We start from the raw sequence: 20,534 nt of genomic DNA on the forward strand, positions 1-20,534 counted from the left end.
TTGCAGGTCCGGGGTCATGAAATTTTTCAAAAATGGCTGAGTCCTTATTTTCAAAATAAGTGCCTAAAATTCACCGAAACTCTCCGAAATGATTTCCGGAACGTAAATTAAGACTTTCTTGGTCGTTTCTTTAAGGGATAATTTTTTTGGAAAATTTCAAATTGTTTGTGTTTTTCAAGTTCTAGTCTCAAACATTCTAGGTAATTTATTTCTCACTTTTTTCTAGATGGTACTTGAAGGTTCAACCAAATATAATCGAAACATTTCAGAAAGGTATTTTCTTAGGATTTTCGGTTGTTTCGAGTAAAAAAAAATTTTGAAAAATTTTAAGTTTTTCGAACTTTTTTGCAGGTCCGGGGTCATGAAATATTTCAAAAAATGCTCAGTCCTTTTATTCAAAATAAAAGCCTAAAATTCACCAAAGCTACCCGAAATGATGTTCGGAACGTAATTTAAGACTTTCTTGTTCGTTTCGAGTAAAAAAAAATTTTAAAAAATTTTAAGTTTTTCGAACTTTTTTGCAAGTCCGGGGTCATGATATTTTTCAAAAATGGCTGATTCCTTATCTTCAAAATAAGAGCCTAAAATTCATCGGAACTACCCGAAATGATGTTTGGAACGTGAATTAAGACTTTCTTGTTCGTTTCGAGTAAAAAAAGAATTTTGATAAATTTTAAGTTTTTCGAACTTTTTTGCAGGTCCGGGGTCATGAAATTTTTCAAAAATGGCTGATTCCTTATATTCAAAATAAGAGCTTAAAATTCATCGAAACTACCCGAAATGATGTTCGGAACGTGAATTAAGACTTTCTTCTTAGTTTCGAGTAAAAAAAAATTTTTGAAAAATTTTAAGTTTTTCGAACTTTTTTGCATGTCCGGGGTCATGAAATTTTCCAAAAATGGCTGAGTCCTTATCTTCAAAATAAGTGCCTAAAATTCATCGAAACTACCCGAAATGATGTTTGGAACGTGACTTAAGACTTTCTTGTTCGTTTCGAGTAAAAAAAATTTTTTGAAAAATTTCAAATTTTGCCACTTTTTTGCAGTCCCGGGGTCATGAAATTTTTTCAAAAATGGCTGATTCCTTATATTCAAAATAAGTGCCTAAAATTCATCGAAACTACCCGAAATGATGTTCGGAACGTGAATTAAGACTTTCTTGTTCGCTTCGAGTAAAAAAAATTTTTTGACAAATTTTAAGTTTTTCGAACTTTTTTGCATGTCCGGGGTCATGAAATTTTTCAAAAATGGCTGAGTCCTTATCTTCAAAATAAGTGCCTAAAATACATCGAAACTACCCGAAATGATGTTTGGAACGTGACTTAAGACTTTCTTGTTCGTTTCGAGTAAAAAAAATTTTTTGAAAAATTTCAAATTTTTTGAACTTTTTTGCAGGTTCAGGGTCACGAAATATTTCAATAATTGCTAAGTCCTTATATTCAAAATAAGAGCCTAAAATTCACCGAAACTCTCTTAAAATGATTTTTGGAACGTGAATTAAGACTTTCTTGGTCGTTTCTTTAGACAATAATTTTTTGGAAAATTTCAAATTTTTTGTGTTTCTCAAGCTCTAGTCTTAAACATTCTAGGTAATTTATTTCTCACTTTTTTCTAGATGTCACTTGAAGGTTCAACCAAATATCATCAAAACTTTTCAGAAAGGTATTTTCTTAGCATTTTCGGTTGTTTTGAGTAAAAAAATTTTTTTGAAAAATTTCAAATTTTCTGAACTTTTTTGCAGGTCCGGGGTCATGAAATTTTTCAAAAATGGCTGAGTCCTTATTTTCAAAATAAGTGCCTAAAATTCACCGAAACTCTCCGAAATGATTTCCGGAACGTAAATTAAGACTTTCTTGGTCGTTTCTTTAAGGAATAATTTTTTTGGAAAATTTCAAATTGTTTGTGTTTTTCAAGTTCTAGTCTCAAACATTCTAGGTAATTTATTTCTCACTTTTTTCTAGATGGTACTTGAAGGTTCAACCAAATATAATCGAAACATTTCAGAAAGGTATTTTCTTAGGATTTTCGGTTGTTTCGAGTAAAAAAAAATTTTGAAAAATTTTAAGTTTTTCGAACTTTTTTGCAGGTCCGGGGTCATGAAATATTTCAAAAAATGCTCAGTCCTTTTATTCAAAATAAAAGCCTAAAATTCACCAAAGCTACCCAAAATGATGTTCGGAACGTAAATTAAGACTTTCTTGTTCGTTTCGAGTAAAAAAAAATTTTAAAAAATTTTAAGTTTTTCGAACTTTTTTGCAAGTCCGGGGTCATGATATTTTTCAAAAATGGCTGATTCCTTATCTTCAAAATAAGAGCCTAAAATTCATCGAAACTACCCGAAATGATGTTCGGAACGTGAATTAAGACTTTCTTGTTCGTTTCGAGTAAAAAAAGAATTTTGATAAATTTTAAGTTTTTCGAACTTTTTTGCAGGTCCGGGGTCATGAAATTTTTCAAAAATGGCTGATTCCTTATATTCAAAATAAGAGCTTAAAATTCATCGAAACTACCCGAAATGATGTTCGGAACGTGAATTAAGACTTTCTTCTTAGTTTCGAGTAAAAAAAAATTTTTGAAAAATATTACGATTTTCGAACTTTTTTGCATGTCCGGGGTCATGAAATTTTTCAAAAATGGCTGATTCCTTTTATTCAAAATAAGTGCCTAAAATTCATCGAAACTACCCGAAATGATGTTTGGAACGTGACTTAAGACTTTCTTGTTCGTTTCGAGTAAAAAAAATTTTTTGAAAAATTTCAAATTTTGCCACTTTTTTGCAGTCCCGGGGTCATGAAATTTTTTCAAAAATGGCTGATTCCTTATATTCAAAATAAGTGCCTAAAATTCATCGAAACTACCCGAAATGATGTTCGGAACGTGAATTAAGACTTTCTTGTTCGCTTCGAGTAAAAAAAATTTTTTGAAAAATTTTAAGGTTTTCGAACTTTTTTGCAGGTCCGGGGTCATGAAATTTTTCAAAAATGGCTGAGTCCTTATCTTCAAAATAAGTGCCTAAAATACATCGAAACTACCCGAAATGATGTTTGGAACGTGACTTAAGACTTTCTTGTTCGTTTCGAGTAAAAAAAATTTTTTGAAAAATTTCAAATTTTTTGAACTTTTTTGCAGGTCCAGGGTCACGAAATATTTCAATAATTGCTAAGTCCTTATATTCAAAATAAGAGCCTAAAATTCACCGAAACTCTCTTAAAATGATTTTTGGAACGTGAATTAAGACTTTCTTGGTCGTTTCTTTAGACAATAATTTTTTGGAAAATTTCAAATTTTTTGTGTTTCTCAAGCTCTAGTCTTAAACATTCTAGGTAATTTATTTCTCACTTTTTTCTAGATGTCACTTGAAGGTTCAACCAAATATCATCAAAACTTTTCAGAAAGGTATTTTCTTAGCATTTTCGGTTGTTTTGAGTAAAAAAATTTTTTTGAAAAATTTCAAATTTTCTGAACTTTTTTGCAGGTCCGGGGTCATTAAATTTTTCAAAAATGGCTGATTCCTTTTATTCAAAATAAGAGCCTAAAAAACATCGAAACTACCCGAAATGATGTTCGGAACGTGAATTAAGACTTTCTTGTTCGTTTCGAGTAAAAAAAATTTTTTGACAAATTTTAAGTTTTTCGAACTTTTTTGCACGTCCGGGGTCATGAAATTTTTCAAAAATGGCTGAGTCCTTATCTTCAAAATAAGTGCCTAAAATACATCGAAACTACCCGAAATGATGTTTGGAACGTGACTTAAGACTTTCTTGTTCGTTTCGAGTAAAAAAAATTTTTTGAAAAATTTCAAATTTTTTGAACTTTTTTGCAGGTCCGGGGTCACGAAATATTTCAATAATTGCTAAGTCCTTATATTCAAAATAAGTGCCTAAAATTCATCGAAACTACCCGAAATGATGTTTGGAACGTGACTTAAGACTTTCTTGTTCGTTTCGAGTAAAAAAAAATTTTTGAAAGATTTCAAATTTTTTGAACTTTTTTGCAGGTCCGGGGTCATGAAATTTTTTCAAAAATGGCTGGTTCCTTATCTTCAAAATAAGTGCCTAAAATTCATCGAAACTTCCCGAAATGATGTTCGGAACGTGAATTAAGACTTTCTTGTTCGTTTCCAGTAAAAAAAATTTTTGAAAAATTTTAAGTTTTTCGAACTTTTTTGCAGGTCCGGGGTCATGAAATATTTCAAAAAATGCTAAGTCCTTTTATTCAAAATGAAAGCCTAAAATTCATCGAAACTACCCGAAATGATGTTCGGAACGTGAATTAAGACTTTCTTGTTCGTTTCGAGTAAAAAAAGAATTTTGATAAATTTTAAGTTTTTCGAACTTTTTTGCAGGTCCGGGGTCATGAAATTTTTTCAAAAATGGCTGATTCCTTATATTTCAAATAAGAGCTTAAAATTCATCGAAACTACCCGAAATGATGTTCGGAACGTGAATTAAGACTTTCTTCTTAGTTTCGAGTAAAAAAAAATTTTTGAAAAATTTAAGTTTTTCGAACTTTTTTGCAGGTCCGGGGTCATGAAATTTTTCAAGGATGGCTGATTCCTTTTATTCAAAATAAGAGCCTAAAATTCATCGAAACTACCCGAAATGATGTTCGGAACGTGAATTAAGACTTTCTTATTCGTTTCGAGTCAAAAAAAATTTTTGAAAAATTTTAAGTTTTTCGAACTTTTTTGCAGGTCCGAGGTCATGAAATTTTTCAAAAATGGCTGATTCCTTATCTTCAAAATAAGTGCCTAAAATTCATCGAAACTGCCCGAAATGATGTTCGGAACGTGAATTAAGACTTTCTTGTTCGTTTCGAGTAGAAAAAAATTTTTGAAAAATTTTAAGTTTTTTGAACTTTTTTGCAGGTCCGGGGTCATGAAATTTTTCAAAAATGGCTGAGTCCTTATCTTCAAAATAAGAGCCTAAAATTCATCGAAACTACCCGAAATGATGTTCGGAACGTGAATTAAGACTTTCTTATTCGTTTCGAGTCAAAAAAAATTTTTGAAAAATTTTAAGTTTTTTGAACTTTTTTGCAGGTCCAGGGTCACGAAATATTTCAATAATTGCTAAGTCCTTATATTCAAAATAAGAGCCTAAAATTCACCGAAACTCTCTTAAAATGATTTTTGGAACGTGAATTAAGACTTTCTTGGTCGTTTCTTTAGACAATAATTTTTTGGAAAATTTCAAATTTTTTGTGTTTCTCAAGCTCTAGTCTTAAACATTCTAGGTAATTTATTTCTCACTTTTTTCTAGATGTCACTTGAAGGTTCAACCAAATATCATCAAAACTTTTCAGAAAGGTATTTTCTTAGCATTTTCGGTTGTTTTGAGTAAAAAAATTTTTTTGAAAAATTTCAAATTTTCTGAACTTTTTTGCAGGTCCGGGGTCATTAAATTTTTCAAAAATGGCTGATTCCTTTTATTCAAAATAAGAGCCTAAAAAACATCGAAACTACCCGAAATGATGTTCGGAACGTGAATTAAGACTTTCTTGTTCGTTTCGAGTAAAAAAAATTTTTTGACAAATTTTAAGTTTTTCGAACTTTTTTGCACGTCCGGGGTCATGAAATTTTTCAAAAATGGCTGAGTCCTTATCTTCAAAATAAGTGCCTAAAATACATCGAAACTACCCGAAATGATGTTTGGAACGTGACTTAAGACTTTCTTGTTCGTTTCGAGTAAAAAAAATTTTTTGAAAAATTTCAAATTTTTTGAACTTTTTTGCAGGTCCGGGGTCACGAAATATTTCAATAATTGCTAAGTCCTTATATTCAAAATAAGTGCCTAAAATTCATCGAAACTACCCGAAATGATGTTTGGAACGTGACTTAAGACTTTCTTGTTCGTTTCGAGTAAAAAAAAATTTTTGAAAGATTTCAAATTTTTTGAACTTTTTTGCAGGTCCGGGGTCATGAAATTTTTTCAAAAATGGCTGGTTCCTTATCTTCAAAATAAGTGCCTAAAATTCATCGAAACTTCCCGAAATGATGTTCGGAACGTGAATTAAGACTTTCTTGTTCGTTTCCAGTAAAAAAAATTTTTGAAAAATTTTAAGTTTTTCGAACTTTTTTGCAGGTCCGGGGTCATGAAATAATTCAAAAAATGCTAAGTCCTTTTATTCAAAATGAAAGCCTAAAATTCATCGAAACTACCCGAAATGATGTTCGGAACGTGAATTAAGACTTTCTTGTTCGTTTCGAGTAAAAAAAGAATTTTGATAAATTTTAAGTTTTTCGAACTTTTTTGCAGGTCCGGGGTCATGAAATTTTTTCAAAAATGGCTGATTCCTTATATTTCAAATAAGAGCTTAAAATTCATCGAAACTACCCGAAATGATGTTCGGAACGTGAATTAAGACTTTCTTCTTAGTTTCGAGTAAAAAAAAATTTTTGAAAAATTTAAGTTTTTCGAACTTTTTTGCAGGTCCGGGGTCATGAAATTTTTCAAGGATGGCTGATTCCTTTTATTCAAAATAAGAGCCTAAAATTCATCGAAACTACCCGAAATGATGTTCGGAACGTGAATTAAGACTTTCTTATTCGTTTCGAGTCAAAAAAAATTTTTGAAAAATTTTAAGTTTTTCGAACTTTTTTGCAGGTCCGAGGTCATGAAATTTTTCAAAAATGGCTGATTCCTTATCTTCAAAATAAGTGCCTAAAATTCATCGAAACTGCCCGAAATGATGTTCGGAACGTGAATTAAGACTTTCTTGTTCGTTTCGAGTAGAAAAAAATTTTTGAAAAATTTTAAGTTTTTTGAACTTTTTTGCAGGTCCGGGGTCATGAAATTTTTCAAAAATGGCTGAGTCCTTATTTTCAAAATAAGTGCCTAAAATTCACCGAAAATCTCCGAAATGATTTCCGGAACGTAAATTAAGACTTTCTTGGTCGTTTCTTTAAGGAATAATTTTTTTGGAAAATTTCAAATTGTTTGTGTTTTTCAAGTTCTAGTCTCAAACATTCTAGGTAATTTATTTCTCACTTTTTTCTAGATGGTACTTGAAGGTTCAACCAAATATAATCGAAACATTTTAGAAAGGTATTTTCTTAGGATTTTCGGTTGTTTCGAGTAAAAAAAAATTTTGAAAAATTTTAAGTTTTTCGAACTTTTTTGCAGGTCCGGGGTCATGAAATATTTCAAAAAATGCTCAGTCCTTTTATTCAAAATAAAAGCCTAAAATTCACCAAAGCTACCCGAAATGATGTTCGGAACGTAAATTAAGACTTTCTTGTTCGTTTCGAGTAAAAAAAAATTTTAAAAAATTTTAAGTTTTTCGAACTTTTTTGCAGGTCCGGGGTCATGATATTTTTCAAAATTGGCTGATTCCTTATCTTCAAAATAAGAGCCTAAAATTCATCGAAACTACCCGAAATGATGTTCGGAACGTGAATTAAGACTTTCTTGTTCGTTTCGAGTAAAAAAAGAATTTTGATAAATTTTAAGTTTTTCGAACTTTTTTGCAGGTCCGGGGTCATGAAATTTTTTCAAAAATGGCTGATTCCTTATATTTCAAATAAGAGCTTAAAATTCATCGAAACTACCCGAAATGATGTTCGGAACGTGAATTAAGACTTTCTTCTTAGTTTCGAGTAAAAAAAAATTTTTGAAAAATTTAAGTTTTTCGAACTTTTTTGCAGGTCCGGGGTCATGAAATTTTTCAAGAATGGCTGATTCCTTTTATTCAAAATAAGAGCCTAAAATTCATCGAAACTACCCGAAATGATGTTCGGAACGTGAATTAAGACTTTCTTATTCGTTTCGAGTCAAAAAAAATTTTTGAAAAATTTTAAGTTTTTCGAACTTTTTTGCAGGTCCGAGGTCATGAAATTTTTCAAAAATGGCTGATTCCTTATCTTCAAAATAAGTGCCTAAAATTCATCGAAACTGCCCGAAATGATGTTCGGAACGTGAATTAAGACTTTCTTGTTCGTTTCGAGTAGAAAAAAATTTTTGAAAAATTTTAAGTTTTTTGAACTTTTTTGCAGGTCCGGGGTCAAGAAATTTTTCAAAAATGGCTGAGTCCTTATTTTCAAAATAAGTGCCGAAAATTCACCGAAACTCTCCGAAATGATTTCCGGAACGTAAATTAAGACTTTCTTGGTCGTTTCTTTCAGGAATATTTTTTTTGGAAAATTTCAAATTGTTTGTGTTTTTCAAGTTCTAGTCTCAAACATTCTAGGTAATTTATTTCTCACTTTTTTCTAGATGGTACTTGAAGGTTCAACCAAATATAATCGAAACATTTCAGAAAGGTATTTTCTTAGGATTTTCGGTTGTTTCGAGTAAAAAAAAATTTTGAAAAATTTTAAGTTTTTCGAACTTTTTTGCAGGTCCGGGGTCATGAAATATTTCAAAAAATGCTCAGTCCTTTTATTCAAAATAAAAGCCTAAAATTCACCAAAGCTACCCGAAATGATGTTCGGAACGTAAATTAAGACTTTCTTGTTCGTTTCGAGTAAAAAAAAATTTTAAAAAATTTTAAGTTTTTCGAACTTTTTTGCAGGTCCGGGGTCATGATATTTTTCAAAATTGGCTGATTCCTTATCTTCAAAATAAGAGCCTAAAATTCATCGAAACTACCCGAAATGATGTTCGGAACGTGAATTAAGACTTTCTTGTTCGTTTCGAGTAAAAAAAGAATTTTGATAAATTTTAAGTTTTTCGAACTTTTTTGCAGGTCCGGGGTCATGAAATTTTTCAAGAATGGCTGATTCCTTTTATTCAAAATAAGAGCCTAAAATTCATCGAAACTACCCGAAATGATGTTCGGAACGTGAATTAAGACTTTCTTATTCGTTTCGAGTCAAAAAAAATTTTTGAAAAATTTTAAGTTTTTCGAACTTTTTTGCAGGTCCAGGGTCATGAAATTTTTCAAAAATGGCTGAGTCCTTATCTTCAAAATAAGTGCCTAAAATACATCGAAACTACCCGAAATGATGTTTGGAACGTGACTTAAGACTTTCTTGTTCGTTTCGAGTAAAAAAAATTTTTTGAAAAATTTCAAATTTTTTGAACTTTTTTGCAGGTCCGGGGTCACGAAATATTTCAATAATTGCTAAGTCCTTATATTCAAAATAAGAGCCTAAACTTCACCGAAACTCTCTTAAAATGATTTTTGGAACGTGAATTAAGACTTTCTTGGTCGTTTCTTTAGACAATAATTTTTTGGAAAATTTCAAATTTTTTGTGTTTCTCAAGCTCTAGTCTTAAACATTCTAGGTAATTTATTTCTCACTTTTTTCTAGATGTCACTTGAAGGTTCAACCAAATATCATCAAAACTTTTCAGAAAGGTATTTTCTTAGCATTTTCGGTTGTTTTGAGTAAAAAAAATTTTTTGAAAAATTTCAAATTTTCTGAACTTTTTTGCAGGTCCGGGGTCATTAAATTTTTCAAAAATGGCTGATTCCTTTTATTCAAAATAAGAGCCTAAAATTCATCGAAACTACCCGAAATGATGTTCGGAACGTGAATTAAGACTTTCTTGTTCGTTTCGAGTAAAAAAAATTTTTTGACAAATTTTAAGTTTTTCGAACTTTTTTGCCTGTCCGGGGTCATGAAATTTTTCAAAAATGGCTGAGTCCTTATCTTCAAAATAAGTGCCTAAAATACATCGAAACTACCCGAAATGATGTTTGGAACGTGACTTAAGACTTTCTTGTTTGTTTCGAGTAAAAAAAATTTTTTGAAAAATTTCAAATTTTCTGAACTTTTTTGCAGGTCCGAGGTCATTAAATTTTTCAAAAATGGCTGATTCCTTTTATTCAAAATAAGAGCCTAAAAAACATCGAAACTACCCGAAATGATGTTCGGAACGTGAATTAAGACTTTCTTGTTCGTTTCGAGTAAAAAAAAATTTTTGACAAATTTTAAGTTTTTCGAACTTTTTTGCACGTCCGGGGTCATGAAATTTTTCAAAAATGGCTGAGTCCTTATCTTCAAAATAAGTGCCTAAAATACATCGAAACTACCCGAAATGATGTTTGGAACGTGACTTAAGACTTTCTTGTTCGTTTCGAGTAAAAAAATTTTTTTGAAAAATTTCAAATTTTTTGAACTTTTTTGCAGGTCCGGGGTCACGAAATATTTCAATAATTGCTAAGTCCTTATATTCAAAATAAGAGCCTAAAATTCACCGAAACTCTCTTAAAATGATTTTTGGAACGTGAATTAAGACTTTCTTGGTCGTTTCTTTAGACAATAATTTTTTGGAAAATTTCAAATTTTTTGTGTTTCTCAAGCTCTAGTCTTAAACATTCTAGGTAATTTATTTCTCACTTTTTTCTAGATGTCACTTGAAGGTTCAACCAAATATCATCAAAACTTTTCAGAAAGGTATTTTCTTAGCATTTTCGGTTGTTTTGAGTAAAAAAATTTTTTTGAAAAATTTCAAATTTTCTGAACTTTTTTGCAGGTCCGGGGTCATTAAATTTTTCAAAAATGGCTGATTCCTTTTATTCAAAATAAGAGCCTAAAATTCATCGAAACTACTCGAAATGATGTTCGGAACGTGAATTAAGACTTTCTTCTTAGTTTCGAGTGAAAAAAAATTTTTGAAAAATCTTAAGTTTTTCGAACTTTTTTGCAGGTCCGGGGTCATGAAATTTTTCAAAAATGGCTGATTCCTTTTATTCAAAATAAGAGCCTAAAATTCATCGAAACTATCCGAAATGATGTTCGGAACGTGAATTAAGACTTTCTTGTTCGCTTCGAGTAAAAAAAATTTTTTGAAAAATTTTAAGTTTTTCGAACTTTTTTGCAGGTCTGGGGTCATGAAATATTTCAAAAAATGCTAAGTCCTTATATTCAAAAAAAGCGCCTAAAATTCACCGAAACTCTCCGAAATGATTTTTGGAACGTGAATTAAGACTTTCTTGGTCGTTTCTTTAGAGACTATTTTTTTTGGAAAATTTCAAATTTTTTGTGTTTTTCAAGCTCTAGTCTCAAACATTCTAGGTAATTTATTTCTCACTTCTTTCTAGATGTCACTTGAAGGTTCAACCAAATATCATCAAAACATTTCAGAAAGGTATTTTCTTAGCATCTTCGGTTGTTTTGAGAAAAAGATTTTTTTGAAAAATTTTCAAATTTTTTGAACTTTTTTGCAGGTCTAGGGTCATGAAATATTTCAAAAAATGCTAAGTCCTTATATTCAAAATAAGAGCCTAAAATTCACCGAAACTACCCGAGATGATGTTCGGACCGTGAATTAAGACTTCCTTGTTCATTTCGAGTAAAAAAAAAATTTTGAAAAATTTTAAGTTTTTTCTGTTTTAAGTTTTAAGTTTTAAGTTTTTTTTTAAGTTTTAAGTTTTTTGAACTTTTTTGCAGGTACGGGATCATGAAATTTTTGAAAAATGGCTTATTCCTTATATTCAAATTAAGAGCCTAAAATTCACCGAAACTACCCGAAACGATGCTCGGAACGTGAATTAAGACTTTCTTGTTCGTTTGGAGTAAAAAACAATTTGTGAAAAATTTTAAGTTTTTTGAACTTTTTTGCAGGTCCTGGGTCATGAAATTTTTTAAAAATTGCTGATTCCTTATATTCAAAATAAGAGCCTAAAATTCACAGGAACTACCAAAAATGGAGTTCCAAACTTGAATTAAGACTTTCTTAGTCGTTTCGTTAGAGAATAAATTTTTAGGAAAATTTCAAATTTTTTTTTGTTTTTCAAGCTCTGGTCTCAAACAATCTAGGTGATTTATTTCTCACTTTTTTCTAGATGTCACTTGAAGGTTCAACCGAATATCATCAAAACATTTCAGAAAGGTATTTTCTTAGCATTTTTGGTTGTTTTGAGTAAAAAAATTTTTGAAAAATTTGAATTTTTCGATTTTTGTTACAGGTCCGGGGTCATGAAATTTTTAAAAAATGACTAGGTCTTTTTATTCTAAATATGACCCCAAAATTCACAGGAACTACCCAAAATGTAGCCTATGTTCCAGACCCCTAACTTGAAAGTAGAGGGTCTGTGTAACCGAGTGCAATATCGCATATGAGTTTTTCCCAGGATCTCTGGGAAAATTAATTGTGCAAAAAATTATGCGGCATTCACATGACAAAAGTGAACAACAGCGTGAGCAAATCGTAGTTTGCCGGGGCAGTTTACACATTCAAATAGCGAAAAGAAATGTGTGAAAGCTCAAAGTTTCTTTTATTTTGTCAGACAATGCCACAATAATGCCTGAAAGCCTTGAATTTATCATGAGGCCTAGATAATTGTCACCCGGCGAGAGAATGGAAACTCTTGAAAAACCGGAGGATGAATTTTGATCAAAACACACGCTTGTTGTTGATATTTCTTCTCTAATGTGTTAATGAACGTTAGAAAATCATTTTTAAACATCAGAATTTCACATTTCAAACAACGAACTTGGAAGACGTGTTTATAGCAAAGCAATCACTATCATGACGAAAAGAATTGATGAAAAGTACAGGGCATAGGCCTAGGCCTAGGCCTCCTGCCTCACATTGCTAAAATAATTAGTCCACTCAGTTAGGCAGCCTCATCCGGATCAATGATAAATGTTTACTAGTCTTTAGCAATTTCCACTGTCTGTAAACTTGCGTTTATAACCAACCAGAGATCATTTTCTACGGCTTGAAGCCAAAGCGTCTTGTTTACTTTTTGGTTTCCATATCTTATCACTACTCCGAAAGTCATGTTTTCTGTCATCGTAGCCACCAGACCTTGTCCCAAAAAATCCTTCTTTACATTAAATTCAAGCCAAACTAGTAAATAAACATCTTCTACCATGCAAATGTCTACTAAAAGCAAATCGATTGGTTGCCAAGTCAATTTTACTTCTATTGTTGCATGCGGTAGATTCACTCCCCATCAACTGCTGTAAAATTAGCAAGATTGGCCCACAGCCTCTTTAATCTGTTTTGGTCAGAACCAATGAAGTGTCCCAACGAAGATCTTCAACATCAAATAGCAGAGCAGCATTTTCTTCTGCTATAAAACTTTTCTTCTAACAAACAAATCTACATCATACTGCCACGACCGATCAAAATATTAGCGCTTCTTCTTGCATGATTACACAAATCTGTGATAATTATGCAAACAATTCAATTCAATCCTCGTAGGTGAATTTGCTCTCGGTAACACAGACCCTCTACTTTCAAGTTAAGGGTCTGGAGCACAGGCTACCCAAAATGGTTTTCGGAACATGAATTAAGACTTTCTTGATCGTTTCGTTAGGGAATGAATTTTTAGGAAAATTTCAAATTTTTTTATGTCTTTCAAGCTCTAGTCTCAAATATTCTAGGTGATTTATTTCTCACTTTTTTCTAGATGTCACTTGGAGGTTCAACCAAATGTCATCAAAACATTTCAGAAAGGTAATTTCTTAGCATTTTCGGTCGTTTTGAGTAAAAAAAAAATTTTAAAAAAATTTGTATTTTTTTATTTTTGTTACAGGTCCGGGGTCATGAAATTTTTAAAAAATGACTAAGTCCTTTTATTCTAAATATGAGCCTAATTTACACAGGAACTACCCAAAAAATTCACAGGAACTACCCAAAGTGTAAATTGCTAAGTCCTTTTATTCAAAATAAGAGCCTGAAACTCACCGAAACTACCCGACATAGTGTTCGGAACATGAATTGAGACTTTCATAGTCGTTTCGAGTGAAAAAAAATTTTTGAAAAACTTCAAATTTTTTCAACTTTTTTGCAGGTCCGGGGTCATGAAATTTTTCAAAAATGACTATGTCCTTTTATTCAAAATATGAGCCTAAAATTCACAGGAACTACCCAAAATGATGTTCGGAACATGAATTAAGAATTTTTTGGTCGTTTCGAGTAAAAATATTTTTTAGAAAAATTTCAAATTTCAAACTTTTTTGCAGGTCCGGGGTCATGAAATTTTTCAAAAATTGCTTATTCCTTATATTCAAATTAAGAGCCTTCAATTCCCCAAAACTACTCAAAATGGTGTTCGGTAGGTGAATTAAGACTTTTTTGTTCGTTTCGATTAAAAAATTTCTCACTTTTTTCTAGAAATCACTTGAAAGTTCAACCAAATGTCATCAAAACATTTCAGAAAGGTATTTTCTTAGCATTTTTCGTCGTTTTGAGTTGAAAAATTTGAATTTTTTGATTTTTGTTACAGGTCCGGGGTCATGAAATTTTTTAAAAATGGCTAAGTCCTTATATTCAAAATAAGAGCCCAAAATTCACCGAAACTACCCGAAATGTTGTTCGGAACCTCATTTAAGGCATTTTTGGTTGCTTCAAGCCAAAAACGTTTTTGTGAAAATGAACACATTTTTTGTTCTTTTGTATATCAATGATTATAGATGTTTTGAAAAATGACTTTGTTGTTTTTCAGAGATGTAGGTCAGAAACGTATTGATTACTTATCAAATGGTCTCGCCAGCATAAAGTAAGGCATTTCAAGTTGTTTCAAACAAAGAGAGTTTTTATGAAAATTGATAATTTTGTTAATTCTTTTGCATATCCGGTGTCAGAGAATTTTTTGAAAAATGACTAAGTTCTTTTTCGACAGAAAAGCCTTGAAATTTTTTGGAAAGTCATCAAATGGTTTCGCGAGGGTAAATTAAAGCATTCTAGGTCTTTGCATGTTAATTGTAGAAATGAAATTGTTTGAAAAAAATTAAGAGCACCAATTTTTTAGGCAAGAAGTAATTTGCTTTCAGCATTGCCACCCTTTCACATAATTTCAACCAACTGTTACACAAAGTTTTTTAATGGGCAACCAAAACCAAAACTAAAAATGGAGGACATAGCATTGAAATAGATTTTCTCCACCATTTTTTCAAAAATATTTTAGCTTTGTTATTCATACCGTAATTATTTTGAATAATTGTATTTCTACTTTCCAGGTTCGTTTGTAAAAGCTGCACTTTTTTGACTGATTTGAATAGCTTACTCCTAAGAAATAATGGTGTTATAATGAAAATAGACTTTTCCTTGTCTTATTCTTTCGTTCAAGATTAGTTTCCTAATATACTGATGTTAATATGAACCGTGATGTTTATAGAATACCCTTTTCTAACTAAAAGTAGTTCATCTCTACCGTTGTTACAGGTAAAGGCCATCAGTTTTGGAATGTCATCACGTGATCAAAAATTTGTCTCTGGGCCTCGATGTCCCTGTGCCTCGGTGTCCCTTGCACGTGTTTTGCATCGATCCTGTATGGTTTGGTACAGAAAATGGGAGTTGTGTCGAAAAATTTGAAAAGCGATTCAGTCTGATTTTTTACTTTTTTTAGCCATTCGAGGTCAGAAAGAACCTTGTTTTATTACAGATTGCGAAAATAGCCTGAAAGACGGCATGGAGTGGAAAAATTTGACAGTGTCCACGATTTTTTAAGGGGCTGAGGTGGTGTTTACAGTTGACGATGACTTTCAATTTCAAGTCAATTTTTCTGGGCCTAGGACACACCAGACTGCTTTCAACTACAACAAAGATGGCGGAATCTAGCAAGAAAAGAGTTTACATGATTGGATCAGGTAACTGGTATGGACAGCGTTAAGAAAGGATCGACAAATTTTGCATTTCATACTCAAGTCTGTCTAATTGTTTACGATCACATGATAAGCATGAAATGGTTGAAAAGATTTTGACATATTTATGTTAAATTTATTTGATTAAGAAAAGCACTCAGGTTTTTGCCTTGCCAGCTCAACAGAAGAGGCCTGATTAAGGGTATTTAATCGGCCTTTGCTGTTTCTAGAGGCTCAGCTATTGCAAAGATTGCTAGCCCACACGTAAAGAGGCATGCTGTATTTGAGGCGAGGAGACAGTGGCAATGTACACCTATGAAGAAGTGGTGAATGGGAGAAAAACACAGACCATGAAAATGTCAAATACCTCCCAGGATACAAGCTGCCAGAAAATGTTGTATGTGCTATTTGTGTCTCTTGCTTTTCATTATTTCTAATGTTTATGCTACTGTGGCAAGATTTTTCTGGTGTTTTCTGATAAGCATTATGTTTGTTTCTAATAACAAAGTCTCAGAGAAAGCAGTTGTCTAATATTATTTTGTTTTACTCTGCAGATTGCTAATGCTAATGTTATTATTTTCAATATAACTCATCAGGTAAAGTCTGCACAGATTCACAGCAATTTACCATAATATTTATTTTCATATTGAGAAATCTGCTCAGTCACAATTGCTATGAAGACAACTTTATTCAAGAAGAAGCCACAGGCTAACAAATGTTTAGGTTAAATATTAGTTTTGATAGTTTTATAAGTCTCTTTTAGCTGATTGAAAGCTTTTAATTGCATTCAGCCGATGGGCATTTTTAGGGGAAATGGACACAAGACACAATTTTACCTCAAGAGTGCCTGAATTTTTAGCTTTTGTGCCAAAATAAATCTTCAAATCTTCAAGTCATTAGTTTTTTATCTTCCTTCATATCAAGAAGTATCATATTTAGCCAAAGGAGCAACTATCTTTGCTTGATCCTCTATTGATGTTAATACATGAACGTCGCTGAAATACCTAAAGCGTTTCTTCCACTGGGCGGATTTTACCTGAAACTTCCTATCGAGTTATTATTGTGGCACCCCCCCCCCCCACACCCCCCGGTCGCGACGCCCCTGTGGTGATCACATATGCAAATGCGAAAAAGTTAAAACGCAAATTTTTCTATTTGATGAAATGAGAGTCTGAAATTCTGAAACAAGAACTAGGCTACTTTTATCTGAGTAAGGGACTGGAAGTCATTTTGGTAGCACAGATAAAAGAATTTAGGGGGTTCCAATTTTTCCACAGACTAAAATGCAGACTACAACCCTGAACGAAATATATTGGAACTCCAGCTATTTTTACAAATTTTCCCAATACCGCCGTCCCCTCTCCCCCAGTACAATGTTGCAAGTCGTAAACCAATGTGTCTTCCATACGCAACATTGCTGAAAGGGAGAGGGGGGGAAAATTCGAAGGAAAATGTAAAAATCTAAACCAGTATCGATTTTCGAAGTGAGTTCAAACTTTTGTCCAAGATTGTCTGAATGCTCTAAAAACCATATGACTTGTGATTTTCAAAATACTTATTTTTACGCATTAATCTGATTTAGAATGTCAATGTCAAGTTAAGTAACACATTTATAGCCGTTATAAAGGCTGCGTTTACATGATACCGGATTGCTTTTTATATCGGATTGGTCTCAACTATCCGATATGAAAAGCATACCGTTCAGACTGCATTTACACGATACCGGATTGATAATCATACCGTTTTCATCCTGTTTACACGACAACGCTCCGCTATTCACTGTGCAGGAGACTTCTTTTGTTTCGATTTTTAGCAATGTAAAATTCTGGTGATTTCGTTAGTCTACTGAGAAGAGGAAGGTCTCGCGAAAAAATAATCACTTTAGTATAGAATGTGAGTGCTGTCCAGTGGCATAGAAGAAGAAAATGTAAGCAAAAGGGGGAGGCAGAAGTCGAATTGCAGCCTGAATCGGTAAAGGCATATGCCAGTGAATGCCTTTTCGAGGGAAGGGGTTGAAAAGATGTGATATCGAATGATGACAATATGAAATAGTTTTTGGCGAACGTTACCCGAAGGGTAAAGATGTAGAATCCGTTGATGAGAACTTTCCTTGAGATTCAGAATGAGGTTCCGGAGTGAAAGCGTATCGGATTCACCCGTTTGCACGAGATGGAATGTGGTACGGGACGTATCGAATCATTTTTCATACCACCTTCACAGCGGAGTGATGTCACGCCGCAAAAGTGGTACGGGACGTATCGGATTAATGCGGGGCCGTGTAAACGGGACCCCTGTCCGATATGAAAAGTAATCCGATACGTGTAAACGCAGCCTTAGATATTCCAAAATATTTTGAAATCCATAATGACGGATACCCAGGCAATCAGAGGCAAGCTATGTTATTTGTTTTGAAATGAAGTTAACGGTCGTTTGAAAATTGCGAAAAGTGACGATAACGGTTCGATATCAAAATATAAGAAAATCCCTTTCGATGTTTCCATGCACCTGCGGTGTTTACATCAAGACAAGGGTGAAACTTTGCCCCAGCTTATGCAGAGGTATCCACATTATTCAAGAACAATTATTTATAACCACAGCCGTCTATACCCATCGGAGATAAAATAGTCGCTAGAAGACACTCAGATAAGGGACATCCTGCCACAGAATAGGAATTAGGCAGAAGGGGAACTTCTGCCTATCGGGTGAAGCCTGAAAAAACTAGCGCATGCGTTAACTTCTACCAGGCTTAGCATGTATCTGTCCGGGAAATTTTAAAAAAGAATGATAGTAGACAACTTTATTTGGGACGAAATGCCCCATGATAGAAAACAAATTCAGTTACGTATCATAATTCGTTTATATCTGATTAATGAATGATAATTTGTCATGGCTAAGTTCTTCTAATGAAAACAAGGTGACTTAAGGGGACTTAAGGAATTCTATTGTTGACTCAGGCTTCAAAAACAACAAAGGAACCGACGAGAGTTACCCTTCTGCCTATTTCCTATTCTGTGGTCCTGCCAAGCTCACTCTTCGAGATGTTAGGAAATTCTCACGTAGTCTTAAGAAATTGAGAGAAACCTTTGGAAATTTTACCTCTAAAGATGTTCAAAGGGATGTTGACATTAAAGAACAGGAAATAAGTAATAGAACTGTGCGTCGAGCTTTACGAAATGAAGGATACTCTCACACACAGTGCAGGAAAAAGGGGCAACTGGTACAGGAAGACCTTAAAAAAAGATTGCAGTTTGCTCGGAAATGTAAAAAGTTGCCTGAAAGTTTTTGGAAGGAGGGAGTGCCATTTTATTTTGATGAAACCGGTTGGGTGCACAAGACATACCCCTGTCAAACAGTAAGAACGGCTCGAACATGAACATGGAAGAAACGTTCTGAGAGTCTGAGCCTTCATTGCACGACAAGGGGCAAAAAGGAAGGATCAGGAAGTAGAATGGCCAGGTTCATGGTAGCAATTGCAGATGGAAGAGGTGTAATATCATGCATTCAGTACAATTCACCTATAAATGGCGAATTCTGTTATGAATCCTACCCATCTCTTTGGCCCTGTTAGTTATATTGCCACATAATAATGCTGCCTACCATCTTGATGCCTTTCAAAACAACACGCCCAGTGCTGAGTTTTTACTTTACCAGATCTTCTGTCAAATGCTTCAGCTATTGCTTTGCCAAAGGATTCTCTTGTTGGAAAAATCTCCAAATTTGCCTGACTATAAGTCACCAGATATGTTCCTCGAACAACTCTTGATGGTAAATTTTGCGTTTAAAAATCGCCAGCTATTATTCTAATATTATATTGGAACTCCAGCTATTTTCACAAATTTACCTAATACCGCCGCCCCCTCTCCCCCAGTACAATGTTGCAAGTTGTAAATCAATGTGTCTTCCATACGCAACATTGCTGAAGGGAAGAGGGAGTGAAAATTTGGAAGAAAACGTAAAAGTCTAAACCGGTATCGATTTTTGAAGTGACTTCAAAAATTTGTCCAAGATTATGGCTTTTGACCCCGTTTACACTGTGCCGGATAAATTTTATCCGCATCAAAATTAGTTCAAATAGGCGTCGCGTTTACACTAGACTAGACCCACGCTATCCGCTCGAATTTAAGATTGGCTATCGGAACAAAATTAGTTCACCTAGGAAAGTAGATTAAATTAGTTCGGATAGCTATGTGGTACAGTGTAAACGCTTTTATCCGGAAAAATTTTATCCACATCGTATCTTGCTCGAAAGCGATTGGCTGTTTCATCCAATTTAGTTTTCACTGTCTCCCAATCAAGACCTTTCGCCATCTTGGCTGCCTTGTTATCGATAAATACTCGTGTTAAAAGTGCAGTATCTTGCCAGTCCACGTAAAATTGGCATCCTTGTCGGCAGGGCCGTCGCAAGGCAAGCCTTTTTGGGGGGGGCGGTCTACAAATTTACCTGATTAACAAATTATTGCCTGAAATTCTTTACCTGCTGTCACAAGCCTCTGCAATACATTTTGTCAATCTAACTCTGTATATAATTCGCAACTTTTATTTTTATATTATAATAACGGACTTTTCTAATAGTTTTGTCCAATCTGCATATCGCGACGGGCAAAGGAGATAGTTACTACCTCACCTGAGGCAGCGCCATGGTTGCCGCCGAAGGAGCAGAAAATTTTCGAATTTTGATGCTTCCAGTTCCCTGGAAAATGCACTCTTTTAAGCATATTTCACTAAAGCAATCTTCCTAATCCTATTGAAATTTTTTTTGCAAACAAATGGAATAGCAGATAAAAACAACTGGTACAATTTTGCCCTGGTCTTGAAAAATACCACGTTGTCAGTTACTTCTAAAGCTAGGTAAGAAGCAGCACTGGTTGTCGATTTAAATCCCTCTTTCCATCTTAGCATGCCTTTTGAATGTTAAAAAAAATCTGGAGCTCATAGTGAATTGCAGTTGACGCATCTACCGAGAAACTTTAGGGGAAATGGACACAGGGCGCAATTTTACCTAAAGAGGGCCTGGATTTTAGATTCAGTGCCAACAAAGAATCTTCAAATCT

General features: G+C 33.3%; 2 long non-coding RNA genes across 3 annotated transcripts; both read left to right on the forward strand.

Annotated features, from left to right (window-relative positions):
* Positions 1-1,615: 1,615 nt before the first annotated feature.
* LOC148957690 (uncharacterized) lies at positions 1,616-10,341 on the forward strand. Of its 2 annotated transcripts, XR_016145189.1 has the most exons (5): positions 1,616-1,661; positions 3,349-3,395; positions 5,261-5,307; positions 9,253-9,299; positions 10,295-10,341. It is a non-coding gene; the product is annotated as an uncharacterized LOC148957690 (long non-coding RNA). The 2 variants fall into 2 exon arrangements; XR_016145188.1 differs by lacking the exon at positions 3,349-3,395.
* Positions 10,342-13,305: 2,964 nt separating this feature from the next.
* LOC148957691 (uncharacterized) lies at positions 13,306-16,709 on the forward strand. The gene is made up of 3 exons (XR_016145170.1): positions 13,306-13,354; positions 14,015-14,061; positions 15,065-16,709. It is a non-coding gene; the product is annotated as an uncharacterized LOC148957691 (long non-coding RNA).
* Positions 16,710-20,534: the final 3,825 nt, after the last annotated feature.

The sequence above is a fragment of the Rhopilema esculentum genome, chromosome 21 (assembly GCF_057945365.1).
Source record: "Rhopilema esculentum isolate cy_ngs chromosome 21, ASM5794536v1, whole genome shotgun sequence".
Taxonomy (NCBI): Eukaryota; Metazoa; Cnidaria; class Scyphozoa; order Rhizostomeae; family Rhizostomatidae; genus Rhopilema; species Rhopilema esculentum.